A 20,294-nucleotide genomic window follows, 5' to 3' on the forward strand; every position below is an offset into this window, starting at 1 on the left:
ATTCCTAATTATTTGATTTTTTATTTACTATTGTGATTGGTATTCGTTTTTTGATTTCCTTCTGATCTTGCTCATTATTGGTGTACAGAAATGCTACTGATTTTTGTGCATTGATCTTATAACCTGCGACTTTACTAAACTTATTTATGAGTTCTAGAAGCTTTGTTGTAGACCTTTCAGGGTTTTCTATGTATAGGATCATGTCATCTGCAAATACTGAGATTTTGACTTCTTCCTTTCCAATTTGAATGCCTTTTCTATCTGGTTCTTGCCTCAGTGCTCGAGCAAGTACTTCTAAGACAATGTTAAATAGAAGGGGAGAAAGTGGGCATCCTTATCTTGTTCCTGACTTTAGGGGGAAGGATTTTAGGATTTCTCCATTGTAAACAATGTTGGCTATGGGTTTTTCATATATACTCTTTATCATGTTCAAAAAATTTCCTTGTATTCCGATCTTTTGGAGTGTTTTTATCAAGAAAGGGTGCTGTATTTTGTTAAATGCTTTTTCTGCATCTATAGATAGAATCATGTGATTTTTTTCCCTTCAATCTGTTTATATGGTGTATTACATTGATTGATTTTCTTTTGTTGAACCATCCTTGCATAGCTGGAATGAATCCCACTTGGTCGTAGTGTATAATTCGTTTAATGTGCTGTTGAACACGATTAGCAAGTATTTTGTTAAGTATTTTTGCATCTAGGTTCATTAGAGAAATTGGTCTGTAATTTTCCTTTTTTGTGGTGTCTTCATTTGACTTTGGTACTAGGGTAATGTTGGCATCATAGAAGGAGTTAGGCAATGTTCCTTCTGTTTAGATTTTTGGAAGAGTTTCAGCAGGATTGGTGTTAGTTCTTTCCGGAATGTTTTGTAGAATTCACCTGTGAAGCCATCTGGCCCTGGGCTCTTCTTAGTTGGGAGGTTTTTAATGACTGATTCTCTTTACTCGTGATTGGTTTGTTGAGATCTAAAATTTCTTCTTTCGTCAATATAGGCTGTTTATGTCTTTTTAGGAATTTGTCCATTTCCTCTGAATTGACATTTTTGTTGGAATATAGTTTTTCAAAGTATCCTCTTATGATAGTCTTTATTTCTATGGGGTCAGTGGTGATATCTCCTTTTTCATTTCTTATTTTGTGTATTTGCATCTTCTCTCTTTTTTTCTTTGTTAGTCTCGCTAAAGGTTTGTCAATTTTATTGATCTTCTCAAAAAACCAGCTCTTGGTCTTGTTTATTTTTTCAAGTGCTTTCTTATTTTCTATATCATTTAGTTCTGCTCTTATCTTTGTTATTTCCTTCCTTCTTCTTCCTGTGGGATTACTTTGTTGTTGTTTTTTTTCTAATTCCTCCAAATGTACAGTTAATTCTTCAGTTTTTGCTCTTTCTTTTTTGATGTATGAATTTATGGCTATAAATTTCCCTCTCAGTATTGCTTTTGCTGCATCCCATAAATTTTGATATGTTGTGTTATCATTATCATTTGTTTCAAGGTAGTCATTGATTTCTTTTGAGATTTCCTCTTTTACCCACTGTTTTTCTAAGAGTGTGCTGTTTAATTTCCATACCTTGGTGTGAAATCTGGGCCTCTGGCACTTGCAGATTTCCGGCTTCACTCCACTGTGGTCAGAGATATTATTTTGTATGATTTTGATCTTTCTGAATTCATTAAGCCTTTCTTTGTGGCCTAGCATATGGTCTATCTTGGAGAACGATCCAGGTGCACTTGAGAAAAATGTATATCCTGCTGTGTTTGGGTGCAATGATCTGTATATGTCTATTAGATTCAGCTCCTCTAATATACTGTTCAAATATTTCGTTTCTTTAGTGATTCTCTTTTGAGATGTTCTGTCCAGAGTTGATAGTGGTGTATTAAAATCCCCCACTATAATTGTAGATGCATCTCTTCTTTCACTTAGTTTTTCCAGCATTTGCCTCACGTATTTAGAGGCGCCCTAGTTAGTAGCATAAATATTTATGATTGTTCATTCTTCTTGAGAGATTGTCCCTTTCACTAATATGTAGTATCCTTCTTTGTCTCTCACAATTGTTTCACATTTAAAGCCTATTTTGTCTGATATTAATATAGCTACTCCTGCCTTTTTTTGGTTATTGTTTGCTTGTAAGATTGTTTTCCAACCATTCACTTTCAGCCTCCATGAATCTCTGGGTCTAAAATGTGTCTCTTGTAGACAGCATATAGATGAGTCATATTTCCTTATCTAATGTCCCAGTCTGAATCTTTTGATAGGTGAGTTTAATCCATTGACATTCAGTGTTATTATTTTCAAGGAATTATTTATGTTAACCATATTTTGATTGGACTTGTCTTTGTCATATTGTGTTTGTTTGTTTTTTCTTCTATTTTTTTTGTTGTTGTTGCTCTTACACTGTCCTCCAACTCTGCCTGTCCTGTTTTTTCCTTTCTTCCTGCAGAACTCCCTTTAGAACTTCTTGAAGGGGAGGTTTCTTGTTGGCATACTCTTTCAATTTCTGTTTATCTGTGAATATTTTAAACTCTCCATCATTTTTGAATGCTAGTTTAGCTGGATAGAGTATTCTTAGTTGGAAATTTTTTTCTTTTAGTCCCTTGACTATATCATACCACTGCCTTCTTGCCTCCATGGTTTCAGATGAGAAATCAGCACTTAATCTTATGGAGTTTCCCTTGTATGTGATGGTTTTCTTTTCTCTTGCTGCTTTTAGAATTTTCTCTTTGTCTTGAGCATTGGATAATTTGACAAGTATATGTCTTGGGGTGGGCCTGTTGGGGTTTATGATATTTGGGGTACGTTGTGCTTCTTGGATATGTATATCTGTCTCTTTCAGTAGATTTGGGAAGTTTTCAGCCATTATTTCCTGCAACACTCATTCTGATCCCTTTCCCTTCTCTTCTCCTTCTGGGATGCCTATAATACGTATGTATGTGCATTTTGCATTGTCATTCAGGTCCCTAAGTCCTAGCTGGATTTTTTCTATCTTTTTATCAATCAATTCTACTCTCTGTTTGATTTCCGATGTACTGTCTTCCACATCACTAATTCTCTGCTCTGCCTCTTCTAATCTGCTGTTATTTGCTGCGAGTGTATTTTTGATTTCTTGAACTGTGGTGTTCATTCCCATCATATCTGTTATCTTTTTGCGTATGTCTGCAATTTCCCCTCCAAGTGTTGTCTTCATGTTGTTAACCTCTTCCTTTACTTCATTAAATTTTCTGTGATATATGTTCTGAGATCTTTATTTACTTGTGTGAAGTTCTGCTCCCCTTCCTGGTTTTTAGTTTGTTCATTGGATTCAGTCATGTTTTCCTGATTACTAGTTTGGTTTGTAGATTTTTTGTTGCTGTCTGGTCATCATTTTATCTTGACAGGTTTAATCAGTTCCTTAGCTTCTTTATCTAGTCTTGGGGATTAATTAACTGTTGTTTTTCCGTTAAGTATTATATCTTCTCTTTGTCACTTCGCTCTTCTTATTCTAATTTCTTATTGCTGGTTGAGTTCACTTTGAAGGAAAGTATTAGAGCCAGGGAAAGGCAATTGTGTAAGAAAGGAAAATGTTTAAAGTAGTATTGGTAATAAATGTTAACAGAGCAACAATATGAGATCTGGGAGGATGGATATTAGATTCATGTAAGTTGTGTAGAGTTATAGCAGTAAGTGGAGTACCTATAATGAGGTAGTTGACTAAATATGGGAGGAATATGGTATGAATTAATAGGCTAGTGTTTTCATGAGAGAGGGAAAGAGAAAAGAAAGACAATACTTTCAAGAGTGAATAAAAGACAGTAAACAAAACAAAGGTATTAGAAATTAAGAGTTAGATGATTTGGGGATCAAGGAAAGGGAGGTGGAATATAGGAGAGAGAGTAGATGATGGAGGATATCAAGATGTGGGGGAAAGGGGATAGTGTAGGTAGCCAAAATCAATTCACACAGAAATCAGGCAACGGACGATGAGGAAACCCAGCAAATGTAAGGTGTTCCCTGCAGCACCTATTGTATAATTAAGATAAAAGAAAATAAGAAGAAAATGAGGGACAAGAGAGAGAGGGAAAAAAAAGGAGAGAGGAAAGAAAGAAAAAGGAGGGGTGAGTAAAAAGAGGGGAGGGGAACAAGTAAGAAAAAGAAAAGGAGATATAGAACACCAACAGCAGCAACAACAACAACAAAAAACCCTAAATAAATAAAAAAAAAAAAACACCTTGGGGGATACAATGGGAGAAAAGACTAGGAAATAGTGCAATATTAGCATCCAGGACAATAAAAAAATTAAAAATTAAAATAAAAAAAAAACGCAAACGTTGAGGGCTAGGACATTCAAGGACCTCAGATGGGCCTCAGGGTGCAGTGGATTCAGGGATGGAAAGTCTGTGATATTGCAGACTCAAGAGGTGTCCATCCCTGGGGTGTGGGCCACCAGGGTTTAGGGGACTCAGACCTGGCAACCTCAAATCTGGTTAACAGGGAGCCTGGGAGCACCACAGTACAACACAGCCTTCAGGGATCCCCGCAGCTGGGTTCCAGCCCTATGGGAGAGGTCACCGCCTCAGACTCTGATCTATGTTTCTGAAACCCGCAATTCCCCTTTCACTAGGGTCTCTTGTGTGACTGTATCACCAATTCGACTTCAGGACACCTCCCGCCCTGCAGGCCCCCGAAACAGCCAGGAGGGGCGCCTCTACACTGCAGCCAATTTAAGGACGCTGCAGATCCACAACTAGGCTTAGGGGGGCTCTAGCAGGAAGCACGGTATCAGTGTCTGAAATAAAAAATCCCACGCCTCGCAAAAAATTCCCCTAATCGGCTTCCAGCCGCCTCCCACCCTGCCGTCCCCCGCAATAGCCTCCTGGTGCCGTCTCTTTGCTGCCGTGATTTAAGGCCGTTCCAGATCAGCAGCCGGCCTTGGGGCGGGGCTCTAGCCGGGAAGCGCTATTATATGTGTCCACAATCAAAAATTCCCCGCCTCGCAGTAAAACTCCCCAAATCGTTGTGCAAAGGCCTCCTGCCCTGTTAGCCCCCCAGTAGCCCGCTCAGGGCTTATGAATTCCCCAGCACCTCTGGCAAGAGCGGGTGCCGCGGCTCCGCCCACCCCAGGAGGGAGCGTCCTGCGCGCAGCCCCCACCTCCGGGTAAGACAGCCTCAATTTTATCTTTAACACGAATTTTCTCTATTACCTTCCCACGAAATCGATGTTCAGACATCTCCTGCCCTGCAAAATCCCGAAACAGCCTGGTCCTGAAGAATTTCCAACGCTCAAAAAACTGTTTTTGAGATCAGCAGAGGCAGCAGCCTGAGCAGCGCAGCCGGCGCCCTCTCCCACCGGCCGCCAACTCCCCAGTACAGCTTTTGAGCATCGTGTGCCTTGCAGATTTACTTTGCTAGCAACAATAAGCCACCTGTGATTTTGGTCAGAATTAGCAGGGTGTGAAATACGTGAGAAATGCAAATTATTGTTTCATTTGAACTGACTCTCACACAAGCGCTAAGGCATTCCCATTATTATAATTTTTTTGTCATCAGTAACATCATTGCTTCTTATTTCCTCTCAGGTTTGGAAGGTCCACATTTATGATACTTAAAAGCAGCATGAAAGTGTGTCCACTTCATTGTCCGTCATTCTTACTGTTTATCCTTTGTATTCTTCTAAGTTCTTGAGTTTATAAGATATCAAATACTGATCAGTATTGCTTACTCAAGGATAGCAGCACCTGGCAGTACGGGGAAGGCAGGCTCTGTAGGAGCTAACCAGTGAGTGGTGCTGGGTGGCCGTTTCCATCTCAGCGAGGAGGGCTTGTCCAGGCATTGCGGAGGCGGCGACAGGTGCCAGGCCCGAGGTGGCTGGAACCACGACAGCCCGAGAGAACTGGAGCGTGAAGGAGAAGGCACAGGTCTGGCTGATTTACCGTAATCACAGCTATGGTTCCTTCTTTTTTGAAGTCACTGTGGCTGTATTTAAGCGCGCTGGCTGCGTCCAGGTGGGAGAAAACCTTAAAGGGCCACGTGGGCACTGGCTCCTGCGCTCTCTGGCCGGGAAGGACTGGCCTCCGAGGTTTGCGGGGAGGGGGGGCACGTGAGTGCCCCGAAGCAGGTGCCTTGCTCCTACCGCCTGCTCTAGGGGAATGGGGGCCCAAGGCAGCGGCTCCTTTCAGCTGAACACACCGGGCAGGTAACCCGCCTGCGTCAGAGAGAAAGTGCTTCCCTGGCCTCCAGCCAGAGCGGAGGCCCAGGAGGGGCGGCCACCTGCAGCCGGAGGCTACCAGATGCGGGCAGGGGGCCGCCCATCCCTGCTAGTTGTTTCGCTCTTAGAAAACAGGATGTGGGCGGGGAGGGGAGGGTTTGTGCTCACGCTCCAGATCCGGCAACAGAAATAGACCGCGGGCCGCTCCAGCAGTTTAAAGCGCCGGGCAGTTACGCAGGTGAACACGATTTTACAATACACTGCGCCCGGTACGCCCCCGGAGCATTTCAACAGGTACTCGACATAAACATTGCTACGAGCCATTTTCACGTGATGTTATTTCAAATCAAATTCCAGCATGTATTTTACATTCCGTTTCTCGGTTGCCCTAGCCACGTGTCTTTTTCCCACGCTAAAATGGAAGAATAAAAGTACCTGCGCACAGAGTTGTCGCGAGATAGGATGAGCTGAAGCCCGCAAACGCCAGCTCCGCGCTCGCTGCATCCCGGTGCTGCACTGCGGGATTTGTGCGTGATTAATCCTCATGATCTCCCTTGAGGCAGGGAAGCTTATCTCCCGTCTTGGGGGGAGCCCCTGACCTCCAGCGGAGGGACGTGATTCCCACGGCTAAGGAGAAGCTGGGCTGAGCCGTGGAGAGTTCACCGGTTCTGCTCGAGGGGCAGCGGCAGCGCGGAGCGGGAGTCTGGGCTGGAACAGGCGTGCGCCTCTAGGCGACTCCCGTACGTCAAGTTCTCAAGTGGGAGCCCACGAGACGGCGCTGCCAGTCCACGGGAAGGCGTGTGTGCGGGCACGCGTGGGGTGAGGAGAAAGGCTGTTAGTGTCAGAGCCGGGCCCCCACGCGGGAGAGTCGGTCCCCACGCTACAGACAGCCCTGCGCGAGAAGACGGGCGCCCGGGGGGGCTGGACAGCGCAGAAGGAGGGGAGCCCAGGGGTGGGGGACTGGACTGTGAGGAAGGAGGGCGCCCAGGGGCGCTGGACTGCGAGGAAGGAGGGCGCCCGGGGGGGGGGAACTGGACTGCGCGGAAGGAGGGGCGCCCAGGGGCGCTGGACTGCGAGGAAGGAGGGCGCCCAGGGGAGCTGGACTGCGAGGAAGGAGGGCGCCCGGGGGGGGGGAACTGGACTGCGCGGAAGGAGGGGCGCCCAGGGGAGCTGGACTGCGAGGAAGGAGGGCGCCCAGGGGAGCTGGACTGCGAGGAAGGAGGGCGCCCGGGGGGGGGGGAACTGGACTGCGCGGAAGGAGGGGCGCCCAGGGGCGCTGGACTGCGAGGAAGGAGGGGCGCCCAGGGGAGCTGGACTGCGAGGAAGGAGGGCGCCCGGGGGGGGGGGGAACTGGACTGCGAGGAAGGAGGGCGCCCAGGGGAGCTGGACTGCGAGGAAGGAGGGCGCCCGGGGGGGGGGAACTGGACTGCGCGGAAGGAGGGGCGCCCAGGGGCGCTGGACTGCGAGGAAGGAGGGGCGCCCAGGGGAGCTGGACTGCGAGGAAGGAGGGCGCCCGGGGGGGGGGAACTGGACTGCGCGGAAGGAGGGGCGCCCAGGGGCGCTGGACTGCGAGGAAGGAGGGGCGCCCAGGGGAGCTGGACTGCGAGGAAGGAGGGCGCCCGGGGGGGGGGAACTGGACTGCGAGGAAGGAGGGCGCCCAGGGGAGCTGGACTGCGAGGAAGGAGGGCACCCGGGGGGGGGGAACTGGACTGCGAGGAAGGAGGGGCGCCCAGGGGCGCTGGACTGCGAGGAAGGAGGGCGCCCGGGGGGGGGGGGACTGGACTGCGCGGAAGGAGGGGCGCCCAGGGGGCTGGACTGCGAGGAAGGAGGGCGCCCGGGGGGGGGGGGACTGGACTGTGCGGAAGGAGGGGAGCCCAGGGGTGGGGGACTGGACTGTGAGGAAGGAGGGCGCCCAGGGGAGCTGGACTGCACAGGAGGAGGGCGCCCAGGGGAGCTGGACTGCGAGGAAGGAGGGCGCCCGGGGAGGGGGGGGGGACTGGACTGCGCGGAAGGAGGGCGCCCAGGGGAGCTGGACTGCGAGGAAGGAGGGCGCCCAGGGGTGGGGGACTGGACTGCGCGGAAGGAGGGTTTCCAGGGTGGGGGGGCTGGACTGTGCAAAAGGAGGGGCACCCAGGGGTAGGGGACTGGACTGCGTGGAAAGAGGGGCGCCCAGGGGAGCTGGCTGCGAGGAAGGAGGGGCGCCCAGGGGCGCTGGACTGCGAGGAAGGAGGGCGCCCAGGGGTGGGGGACTGGACTGCGCGGAAGGAGGGGCGCCCAGGGGTGGGGGACTGGACTGCGAGGAAGGAGGGTGCCCAGAGGCGCTGGACTGCGAGGAAGGAGGGCGCCCAGGGGTGGGGGACTGGACTGCGAGGAAGGAGGGGCGCCCAGGGGAGCTGGACTGTGAGGAAGGAGGGCGCCCGGGGAGGGGGGGGGGACTGGACTGCGAGGAAGGAGGGCACCCAGGGGCGCTGTACTGCGAGGAAGGAGGGCGCCCGGGGAGGGGGGGGGGGACTGGACTGCGAGGAAGGAGGGCACCCAGGGGCGCTGGACTGCGAGGAAGGAGGGCGCCCAGGGGTGGGGGACTGGACTGCGAGGAAGGAGGGGCGCCCAGGGGTGGGGGACTGGACTGCGAGGAAGGAGGGGCGCCCAGGGGTGGGGGACTGGACTGCGAGGAAGGAGGGGCGCCCAGGGGAGCTGGACTGCGAGGAAGGAGGGTGCCCAGAGGCGCTGGACTGCGAGGAAGGAGGGCGCCCAGGGGAGCTGGACTGCGAGGAAGGAGGGTGCCCAGAGGCGCTGGACTGCGAGGAAGGAGGGCGCCCAGGGGTGGGGGACTGGACTGCGAGGAAGGAGGGGCGCCCAGGGGCGCTGGACTGCGAGGAAGGAGGGGCGCCCAGGGGAGCTGGACTGCGAGGAAGGAGGGTGCCCAGAGGCGCTGGACTGCGAGGAAGGAGGGCGCCCAGGGGTGGGGGACTGGACTGCGAGGAAGGAGGGGCGCCCAGGGGAGCTGGACTGTGAGGAAGGAGGGCGCCCGGGGAGGGGGGGGGGGACTGGACTGCGAGGAAGGAGGGCACCCAGGGGCGCTGTACTGCGAGGAAGGAGGGCGCCCGGGGAGGGGGGGGGGACTGGACTGCGAGGAAGGAGGGCACCCAGGGGCGCTGGACTGCGAGGAAGGAGGGCGCCCAGGGGTGGGGGACTGGACTGCGAGGAAGGAGGGGCGCCCAGGGGTGGGGGACTGGACTGCGAGGAAGGAGGGGCGCCCAGGGGTGGGGGACTGGACTGCGAGGAAGGAGGGGCGCCCAGGGGAGCTGGACTGCGAGGAAGGAGGGTGCCCAGAGGCGCTGGACTGCGAGGAAGGAGGGCGCCCAGGGGAGCTGGACTGCGAGGAAGGAGGGTGCCCAGAGGCGCTGGACTGCGAGGAAGGAGGGCGCCCAGGGGTGGGGGACTGGACTGCGAGGAAGGAGGGGCGCCCAGGGGCGCTGGACTGCGAGGAAGGAGGGGCGCCCAGGGGAGCTGGACTGCGAGGAAGGAGGGTGCCCAGAGGCGCTGGACTGCGAGGAAGGAGGGCGCCCAGGGGTGGGGGACTGGACTGCGAGGAAGGAGGGGCGCCCAGGGGAGCTGGACTGTGAGGAAGGAGGGCGCCCGAGGAGGGGGGGGGACTGGACTGCGAGGAAGGAGGGCGCGCCCGGGGCAGGGCTGTGCCGCCTTCTGTCCACTGACTGAGAGCCAGGGACCACGCTGCACCCACCCACAGGCTGGGCCCCAGGGGCTCCCTCTGTGGGGAGCTTTCAACGCAGAATCAGCAACGGAGGCAAGGCAGGGGCCCCCGGCTGCTGTTTCTCATAGAGGCGCAAGCGGGCGCCCTCCTGGCGGCGCGGAGTGGGTGCGTGCCAGCGAGAAGGCCTTGTAGGGCAGCCTTTTTTAAAAAAAAGATTTTATTTTTAAAATTTATTTCTCTCCCCTCCCGTCCCCCGCCCCTTGTCTGCTCGCTGTGTCCATTCGCTGTGTGTTCTGCGTCTGCTTGTATTCTTGTCAGTGGTACCAGAATCAGTGTCTCCTGTTGCCTCATCTTGCTGCATCAGCTCTCCGCGTGTGTGGTGCCACTCCTGGGCAGGCTGGGCTTTTTTCGCACTGGGCGGCTGTCTTTATAGGGCGCACTCCTTGCCGTGGGGCTCCCCTACACGGAGGACACCCCTGCGTGGCAGGGCACTCCTTGCCCGCATCAGCACTGCGCGTGGGCCAGCTCACCACAGGGGCCAGGGCCCCGGGTTTTGAACCCTGGACCTCTGTAGGGCAGCCTCGTAGGGCAGGCCCTGTGGGCTGAGGAGGGGGCCTTACGGGGCCTCCTGTGGGGCAGCCTTGTCCACGCAGACGCCCCCTGGCCCCGCCTTCCGGCTCAGGCGTCAGCTCACTGCAGGCGCCTGGGGCGCCCCGTGCCTTGGGCCCTTGTGGACTCCGCACCGTGAGCGGGCAGGGTCGAGGGACTTGCTTCCAGCGCGTGGACACGGCAGAGGGTGGGGCCAGCACTTCCGTGAGGAGGTTGTCGCCGTCGGTGACACCTTCACGCACCTTGCGCTTGGACGAGGTGTCGTCCGGGAGGCGACAGGGGCGGCGCGGCGGTTCCGAGAAGCCGCCGGCAGAACCTCAGCGGGTGCCGCAGCGCCGCCCGCGTCCCCCCCGTCTGCGGCCGCCACGTGCCCCCAGCGCAGGGCGCGGGGGTCCAGCTTTCCCAGCTCGGAGCTGCCCCACGTGGCTTGAGGTCAAAGGCTGGGGCTTGAAAACGAGGTCTTCTTATTTGGTACCTGTTAGCGAAACAGTGGGAACCTACATTTCAACCCCCGCCCCCCTTGCTGCCCCTTTGGGTTTCAAATTCTAAATTCTGCTCTTTCTTCCTCCCTCTCAGGTTAAATTGATCATTTTAGCCCAAAGAAAGAAATTGTGCCTTTCTAAAGCAGTGTTATATAGTCCACTTTCTGCCTTGTGAGCAGAATAGAACGGACGAGCAAATAATCCATCAAACTGAAGTGGACACAAATTGATAGTACTTTCAAAAATAAATTTTATTGAATATTGGTAGAGAGGTCTCACTTTTTTTCCATTTTCACATACACAATTCAGTGACACTAACTGGATTCACGGTATCGTGTTACCCGCACCATTCATCACCAAACTACCTCATCACCCACACAGAAATTCTACATCCATTAAGCAATAGCTTCCCATTGCCCAAAATAGTACTTTTAAAATTGAAAACTAAAAAACCCAAACTGTGCTATTTAAATTAAGCCTAGGGGGATTAGATGTGGCTCAGGGGTTGAGCTCTGGCTTCATACAAGATACAGGGTTCAATCCCAGGCCTGGCACCTGAAAAAAAAGGCAAAAAACCCCACATAGAATAGAGCCGGCAGGGGGAGCTCAATAAACATTAGACATTAAAGTCAGCCTGCTTTCTGCAGCATCCACCGCGAGAATGAAGACATTCTCAGCAACCAGACCGGCGGCATCCAGAAAATGTCGCATCAGGCTGGAGAGACGCAGTTATTGTGGAGCGCCCGGGGCAGCTGTGGAGGAACCCACCCCATCAGGGGAGAGCTCAGTCTACCTGGGAGGAAAAGAGGCTTGGGGTGGGCGGGCAGTGGGAACAGGAGCTGGGGGGGGCAGGCGGTGGGAACAGGAGCTGGGGGGGCAGGCGGTGGGAACAGGAGCTAGGGGGGCAGGTGGGAACAGGAGCTGGGGGGCAGGTGGTGGGAACTGGAGCTGGGGGGCAGGCGTTGGGAACAGGAGCTGGGGGACAGGCGGTGGGAACAGGAGCTGGGGGGCAGGTGGTGGGAACTGGAGCTGGGGGGCAGGCGGTGGGAAGTAGGAGCCGGGGGGCAGGCGGTGGGAACAGGAGCTGGGGGGCAGGTGGTGGGAAAGGAGCTGGGGGGCAGGTGGTGGGAAAGGAGCTGGGGGGCAGGTGGTGGGAACAGGAGCTGGGGGACAGGTGGTGGGAAAGGAGCTGGGGGGCAGGCGGTGGGAACAGGAGCCGGGGGGCAGGCGGTGGGAACAGGAGCCGGGGGGCAGGCAGTGGGAACAGGAGCTGGGGGGCAGGTGGTGGGAAAGGAGCTGGGGGGCAGGTGGTGGGAACAGGAGCTGGGGGACAGGCGTTGGGAACAGGAGCTGGGGGGCAGGTGGTGGGAAGAGGAGCCGGGGGAGCAGGCAGTGGGAACAGGAGCCGGGGGGCAGGCGGTGGGAATAGGAGTGGGGACCACTGGCACCATCTGTCGTCAGGCACGCAACGTGTCCGGGGCCCCTGGGCCTCCACCCAGTGGGGTCTGCTGTTCCCGCCTCCCCCCAGCCTTACCCAGGAGAGGGGTCTGGGGTCGAATCCAACATTTCTTGGGTGAAGAACACACCCACAGGGTTCGGGTGGGGCAAGTGCTGCTTGTTGGTTCTCTCAAGTCAGAAAGACGAGTTACTTCTTGCAGGAACTTGTATGGAATTCAGCTGCTTTGATTCAACAAAGCCACAACAGTTAAAAACAAGGATATAAGGGAACTTGGAGATGGTGGCTATGTGTCGGAAAAAGGAACTGGAGGCTGAAGAATAACATCCAAGAGCTGTGCAGCACTAGGAACAAGAGGCCAGGCCTATTTGTGCATTTTATTTTTTATTTTTTGTCTTTATTTATTTTTTTAAATTACATTAAAAAAATATGAGGTCCCCATATACTCCCCACCCCCCTCAACCCACTCCTCCCCCCACAACAACAATCTCCTCCATCATCATGAGACATTCATTGCATTTGGTGAATACATCTCTGAGCACTGCCGCACCTCATGGTCAATGGTCCACATCATAGCCCACACTCTCCCACAGTCCACCCAGCAGGCCATGGGAGGACATAAAATGTCCAGTAACTGTCTCTGCAGCATCACCCAGGCCAACCCCAAGTCCTGAAAACGCCTCCACATCTCACCTCCTCCTCCCATTCCCCACCCCCAGCAGCCACTATGGCCACTTTCTCCACACCAATGCCACATTTTCTTCGATTACTAATCACAATAGTTCATGAATAGATTATCAGTAAGTCCACTCTAATCCATACTCTATTCCTCCGTCCTGTGGACCTTGGAATGGTTGTGTCCACTCCACATCTATATTAAGAGGGGGCTTAGATTCCACATGGATGCTGGATGCAATCATCCTGCTTTCAGTTGTAGGCACTCTTGGCTCCATGGTGTGGTGGTTGAGCTTCTTCACCTCCCTGTCAGCTGGCCAGGGTAAGTCCAAGAAACCAGAGGGTGGGAGCTGCAAGTCTGCTGAGGCCAGGGCCTGGCCATCACATGGACAGTTCAGAGATTCAGTTCTCCTGAGTATACACCAACCCAAATGCCAACCACAGGTCCAGTAAAAGTAACAGAAGAGGCATGTGTAGAAAGGGTATATCTGAGTCCAACTCCATCACTCTTAGGAATACAAACTCCAAAGTAGGGCCAACTGACATGGCCCTGAACTCCAGAGCCATCTGCCTTGACCATAGAACCTGTGCATCACTGCAGCCCTCAGGAGAACCAGCATCTGGGTTTCCATCTACCTTGGCTGTCTCTGGTACCCTGCTGAGGTATGCATAAGCATCACCCCCTGATGGCCTCCCAGCTCTTTTTTGGAGACTTATAGACATATAAACTCACTTGTCTATTCCATTTCCCCTTTTTATCAAAGGTCAAAATGCAGTTTTTAACACCTGATATCACATGTAAGCTAAGATATTCTGCTGGTCTGAGTTGACCTCTTTGTTCCTGGTGTTTTTGTAGTTACATCATCAGCTGGTGCTTGGTAGTAATCCCTCAGTGCCAGGGAGGCTTATCCCCGGGAGTCATGTCCCACACTGGGGGGAAGGCAATGCATCTACATGCTGAGTTTGGCTTAGAGAGTGGCCACATTTGAGCAAAATGGAGGCTCTCAGGAGGTAACTATTAGGCACCCCACAACTATACGCCTACTTCATATTTCAGGCACACAGGCTCATAATTGGAACCATCAGTATCAAGAGCTCATTGTTGGGCCATCTATCTTTATTAGTCTTCGCCATTGCACTTGGGGGATTGTTGCTTTTCCATTGGGGAATGTGATAGAGCTCCCCTGGTCAGGAATTCAGCACTCTCTCATCTGTCGTTTCCAACTGAAACCACTATGAAAATATCCAAACCTTTCTATGTACCCTGTATATATGCCCTGGAGAACTCCCTCCCAACCATGTGCCCCCCACTAATGACACCCCACACAAGTGCTCCTCCCCCACCATAGTTGAAACTCTCTGTAGTCCAAAACATCTTCAAAAAGGAAACCCAGGTTTCCATTAATAGAAAAATGGAATATATTGATGGGTTTAAAAGTTAGATATAGAATACATAGAAATTTAGAAAAATTAAATAAAGGAAAAATAAATTGGGGTATCAAACAAATGAAAAAATGAAAAAGCTTTGTTTCTGACATTTTGCCTTTCATCACTGCTACAGGTGTTGCCCTGTATGTACAGTGGCAAGGCAATTTCTTCCATTTCTTCCTCAGTGTCTGCCTCCTTTCTTTCTTTCTTTTTTTTTCCCCCTGATAATTTAGTTTCTCTTAGCATAAGTTTTAGGTCACAGTAATTCACATATACAATATATGGTACTCCCACATATCCAACATCAAACCCTTTGTCCCTTCCCCAACAGTGATCCTTTTACATGTTCATATTATATTTGCTGCAGGTAATGTAAAGATATCGAAATGATAGCTTTCAAACATGGTTCCATTTGGGTTTACATCATGGTTTATATTTTAGACTATACAATTTTCTAAATTTTTAGTTTTCTTATGTTTTACATTATGGTTTACATTGTAGCCTACAGACTTTTATACATTTTTGGTGTAATTTAACATGACCTATATCCATCATGGCATGATCCCATGGAACACTTCCGTTGCCCCACAGTTACCCTGATTCCATGTATTCAACACCTCTTTCCCCCTCCCCTCAGGGCCCACCATGACAATCAATCTTCTTTACTTGAAGGATCAAATTCAGAGATACTTGCAAAAATGTTGAGGGCTTGACATACTTGACTGCTCTAACCCGTTGGAAGCCACCGATTCTCTCAAGAGATACAATTCCCTCTGTTTGAGAACATCTGTCCTCCCCAGGATGTGGGTATACCTTCACTCACATTGTATGGGTCTCCACACAATGATATAATCCGCTATGACAAAATGAGCACTCACACACTCCCCAGAAGCTTGCCCTGTGTCAGATGCCCCCCCTTAAGCATCCCAAACATGCAACCTTCCATATGACATTTTCTAAAGAGTTTTCTCTGCACCACAATTTCAAAAACATACCTGACAATCTCCCATGACAAAATGTTCCCCTCCCCTCTCCCCAATTTCTCGGGCAATCTGACCCATCCTCCCATCCCTACTGCCCCTAAGCCCACACAGACCCATCCAAAGATATCCTTATGCCCCCAATTTATCCCTTCCCTGTACCAATACTTATCTCCAGCTTATCACAGATTTCATCCAAGTAGCTGTCAGCTCACAAGCTTCCTCTACACTCCAACTACCTTAAAATTTATCATCCAGTCTCTGGCTCTCTGAGACAGCTTGGTTTACTTATTTCATATCAGAGAGGTCATGTAGTATTATCCTTCAATGCCTGGGTTGCTTCACTCAACATGAGGTTCTCAAGATTCACCCATGTTATCGCATGTGTTTGTAGTGTATTTGTTCTTATAGCTGAGTAGTATTCCATTGTATGTATATACCACATTTTATTTATCCATTCATCTGTTGATGGGCATTTGGGTTGATTCCAACTTTTGGCAATAGTGAACAATGCTGCTATGAACACTGGTGTGCATATATCAGTTTGTGTCCTTGTTTTCAGATCTTCTGGGTATATACCCAGCAGTGGAATTGCTGGGTCATATGGCAAATCTATGTTTAGTTTTTTGAGAAACCGCCAAACTGTCCTCCAGAATGGCTGGATCCTTCTGCATTCCCACCAGCAGTGAATGAGTGTTCCTATTCCTCCACATCCTCTCCAACAATTGTAGTCTTCTGATTTTTTGATAGCTGCCAGGCTTATGGGAGTAAGATGGTATCTCATTGTTGTTTTGATTTGCATTTCCCTAATAGGTAGGGATTTTGAGCATTTTTTCATGTGTTTTTTAGCAATTTGTATATCATCTATGGAGAAGTGTCTGTTCAAATCTTTTTCCCATTTTTAAATGGGCTGTTTATCTTTTTATTTTCAAGATATAGGAGTTCTTTATATATGCAAGATATGTCACCCATCAGATATATGTTTACCAAATATTTTCTCCCATTGTGTAGGCTCTCTTTTCACTTTCCTGACAAACTCCTTTGAGGTGCAGAAGGCTTTAATTTTGAGGAAGTCCCATTTATCTATTTATTCTTTTGCTGCTCCTGCTTCTGGTGTGAAGTCCATGAAGCCGATTCCCATTGCAAGGTCCTATAGATGCTTCCCTACTTTGCTTTCCAAGGTCTTTATGGCCTTGGGTCTTATATTTAGGTCTTTGATCCATCTTGAGTTGATTTTTGTATAAGGTGTAAGTTGGCAATCCTCTTTTATTCTTTTACATACGGATATCCAGTTCTCCAGGCACCATTTGTTGAATAGGCCATTCTCTCCCAGTTGAGAGGGTTTGGTGGCCTTGTCAAATACCACATGACTGTATATATGAGGATCTATATCAGAAATCTCAGTTTGGTTCCATTGGTCAGTGTGTCTATCCTTGTGCCAGTACCATGCCATTTTCACTACTGTAGCTTAGTAGTATGTTTTTGAAGTCAGGTAGTGTGATTCCTCCAACTTCATTTTTCTTTTTCAATATGTCTTCTGCTATTGGTGACCTCTTTCCTTTCCAAATAAATTTCATAGTTAGTTTTTCTAGTTCATTAAAGAATGCTGTGTTGATTTTTATTGAGATTGCATTGAATCTGTAGATCAGTACTGGTAGAATAGACATCTTTGTTTGTTTGTATTTAATGTAGTTTTATTTTTAATATATGGAATGTTTCACGAATTTGCATGTCATCCTTGTGCAGGGACCATGCTAATCTTCTCTGTATCATTCCAATGTTAGTATATGTGCTGCTGAAGTGAGCACTAGACATCTTAATAATATTTAGTCTTCCTATCCATGTACAGGGAATATTCTTCTATTTCTGTAGGTCTTTGATTTCCTTGAACAGTGTTGTGTAGTTTTCTGTGTATTAGACTTTTACCTCTTTTGTTAAATTTATTCCCAGGTATTTGATTTTTTTGTGTGTGAATGGTATTTGATTTCTGATTTCCTCCTCAGATTGCTCATTATTGGTGTACAGAAATGCTGCTGATTTTGTGCATTTATATTGTAACCTGTGACTTTACTGAACTCATTTATAAGTTCTAGAAGCTTTGTTGTAGACTTCTCAGGGTTATCTATGTATTGGATCATATCATCTGCAATTAGTGAAATTTTGACTTCTTCCTTTCCAATTCAGATGTCTTTTATGTCTTGTTCTTGCCTCAGTGCTTGAGCAAGTACTTCTAAGACCGTGTTAAACAGGAGGGGTGATAGTGGGCATCCTTGTCTTGTTCCTGATCTTAGAGGGAAAGATTTTAGGATTTCACCATTGTAAATGATGTTAGCTGTGGGTTTTTCATATATATTCTTTATCATGTTCAGAAAGTTTCCTTTTATTCTGAACTGTTGCTGTGTTTTTATCAAGAAAGTGTGCTGTATTTTGTCAAATGCTTTTTCTGCATCTATAGGTATGATCATGTGGTTTTTTTCCCTTCAATCTGTTTATGTGGTGTATTATATTGATTGATTTTCTTATGTTGAACCATCCTTGCATACCAGGAATGTACCCCACTTGGTCATGGTGTATAATTTGTTTAATGTGTTGTTGAATACGATTAGTAAGCATTTCATTGAGGATTTTCTCATCAAGGTTCATTAGAGAGATTGGTCTGTAATTTTCCTTTCTTGTCGTGTCTTTGTTCGGCTTTGGTATTAGAGTAATGTTGGCATCATAGAATGGATTAAGCAATGTTCCTTCTGTTTCAATTTTTTGGAAGAGTTTAAGCAAGACTTGTGTTAGTTCTTTCTGGAATATTTTGTAGAATTCACCTGTGAAGTCATCCGGCCCAGGGCTCTTTTTATTTGGGAGGTTTTTAATGACTGATTCTATCTCTTTACTTGTGATTGGTTTGTTGAGATCGTCAACTTCTTCTTTTGTCAATGTAGGCCGATTATGTGTTTCTAGGAATTTGTCCATTTCCTCTCAATTGTTGTTTTTGTTGGAATATAGTTTTGCAAAGTATCCTCATATGATAGTCCTTATTTCTGTGGGATCAGTGGTGATATCTCCTTTCTCCTTTCTTATTTTGTGTATTTGCATCTTCTCTCTTTTTTTCTTTGTTAATCTAGCAAAGGGTTTGTCAATTTTATTGATTTTCTCAAAGAACCAGCTCTTGGTTTTGTTTATCTTTTAAAGTGCTTTCTTCTTTTCTATTTCCTTTAGTTCTGTTCTGATCTTTGTTATTTCTTCCTTTCTTCTTCCTTTGGGGTTAGTTTGTTGTTTTTTAACTAATTCCTCCAAGTATGCATTTAGTTCTTCAACTTTATCTCTTTCTTCTTTTTTGATATATGAATTTATGGCTATAAATTTTCCTCTTGGTACTGCTTTTGCTACAGTCCCTAAGTTTGGATATGTTGTGTTATCATTTTCATTAATTTCAAGGTAGTTATCAATTTCTTTTGAGATTTCCTCCTTGAACCACTGTTTTTCTACGAGTGTGTTGTCTAACTTCCAAATCTTGGTGCCAAATCTGGGTCTCTGGCCCTTGCAGATTTCCAGCTTCATTCCACTGTGGTCAGAGAAATTATTTTGTATGATTTCTATCTTTCTGAATTCAGTGAGATGTTTTTCTGTGGCCTAGCATGTGGGCTATCTTGGAGAATAATCTGTGTGCACTTGAGGAGAATGTATATCCTGCTGTATTTGGATGTAATGTTCTGTATATGTCTATTAGGTCCAGCTCCTCTAATATATTGTTCAAAGTCTGTGTTTCTTTATTGATTCTCTTTTGAGATGTTCTGTCCAAAGTTGATAGTGGTGTATTAAAGTCCCCCACTATAATTGTAGAGGTATCTATTCCTTCACTTAGTTTTTCCAGTATTTGCCTCACTTATTTGGAGGCACCCTTGTTAGGAGCATAAATGTTTATGATTGTTCTTTCTTGACATATTATCGATTTCATTAATATGCAGGGTTCATCTTTGTCTCTTACAATTCTTTTGCATTTAAAAGTCTATTTTGTCTGATATTAATATAGCTACTCCTACCCATTTTTGGTTATTATTTGCTTGTAAGATTGTTTTTCAGCCATTCACTTTCAACCTCCTTGAATGCCTGGGTCTAAGATGTGTTTCTTGCAGACAGCATATAGATGGGTCATATTTCCTTATCCAATCTTCCAGTCTGAGTCTCTTGACAGGTGAGTTTAATCCATTGATGTTTAGTGTTATTACTTTCAAGGAAGTACTTATATTAGCCATATTTTCTTTGGATTTGTGTTTGTCATATTCTGTTTGATTTTCTTTTTCTGTTTTTGTCTTTTTAGTTGCTCTTACAATCTCCTCCAACTCTGTCTCTCATGTTTTTTTCTTTCTTCCTGCAGAACTCCCTTTAGTATTTCTTGAAGGGCAAGGTTTTTGTTGGCATTCTCTCTTAGTTTTTGTTTATCTGTGAATATTTTGAACTCTCCATCATTTTTGAATGCTAACATTGCTGGGTAGGGTATTCTCAGTTGGAAATTTTTTTTCTTTTCGTACCTTGACTATGTCATACCACTGTCTTCATACCTCCATGGTTTCAGATGAGAAATCAGCACTTAGTCTTATGGAGCCTCCTTTGTATGTGATGGTTCTCATTTCTCTGGCTGCTTTTAGTATTTTCTCATTGTCTTGAGCATTGGATAACTTAACAAGTATATGTCTTGGGGTAGGGCTGCTGGGATTTATGCTGTTTGGGGTGTGTTGTGCTTCCTGGACATGTACATCCATCTCCCTCAATAGGTCTGGGGAGT

At 48.3% G+C, this 20,294-nt stretch overlaps 1 protein-coding gene and 1 non-coding gene across 2 annotated transcripts in view; one reads left to right on the plus strand and one right to left on the minus strand.

Annotated features, from left to right (window-relative positions):
- The window catches only part of LOC101442557 (saoe class I histocompatibility antigen, A alpha chain-like), a 1,048,500-nt gene that overhangs the window by 1,004,499 nt on the left and 23,707 nt on the right, over positions 1-20,294 (plus strand). The window lies entirely within an intron of this gene.
- LOC131275394 (U6 spliceosomal RNA) lies at positions 17,219-17,325 on the minus strand. The gene has a single exon (XR_009182858.1). It is a non-coding gene; the product is annotated as a U6 spliceosomal RNA (small nuclear RNA).

Source organism: Dasypus novemcinctus, chromosome 22, assembly GCF_030445035.2.
Source record: "Dasypus novemcinctus isolate mDasNov1 chromosome 22, mDasNov1.1.hap2, whole genome shotgun sequence".
Lineage (NCBI taxonomy): Eukaryota > Metazoa > Chordata > Mammalia > Cingulata > Dasypodidae > Dasypus > Dasypus novemcinctus.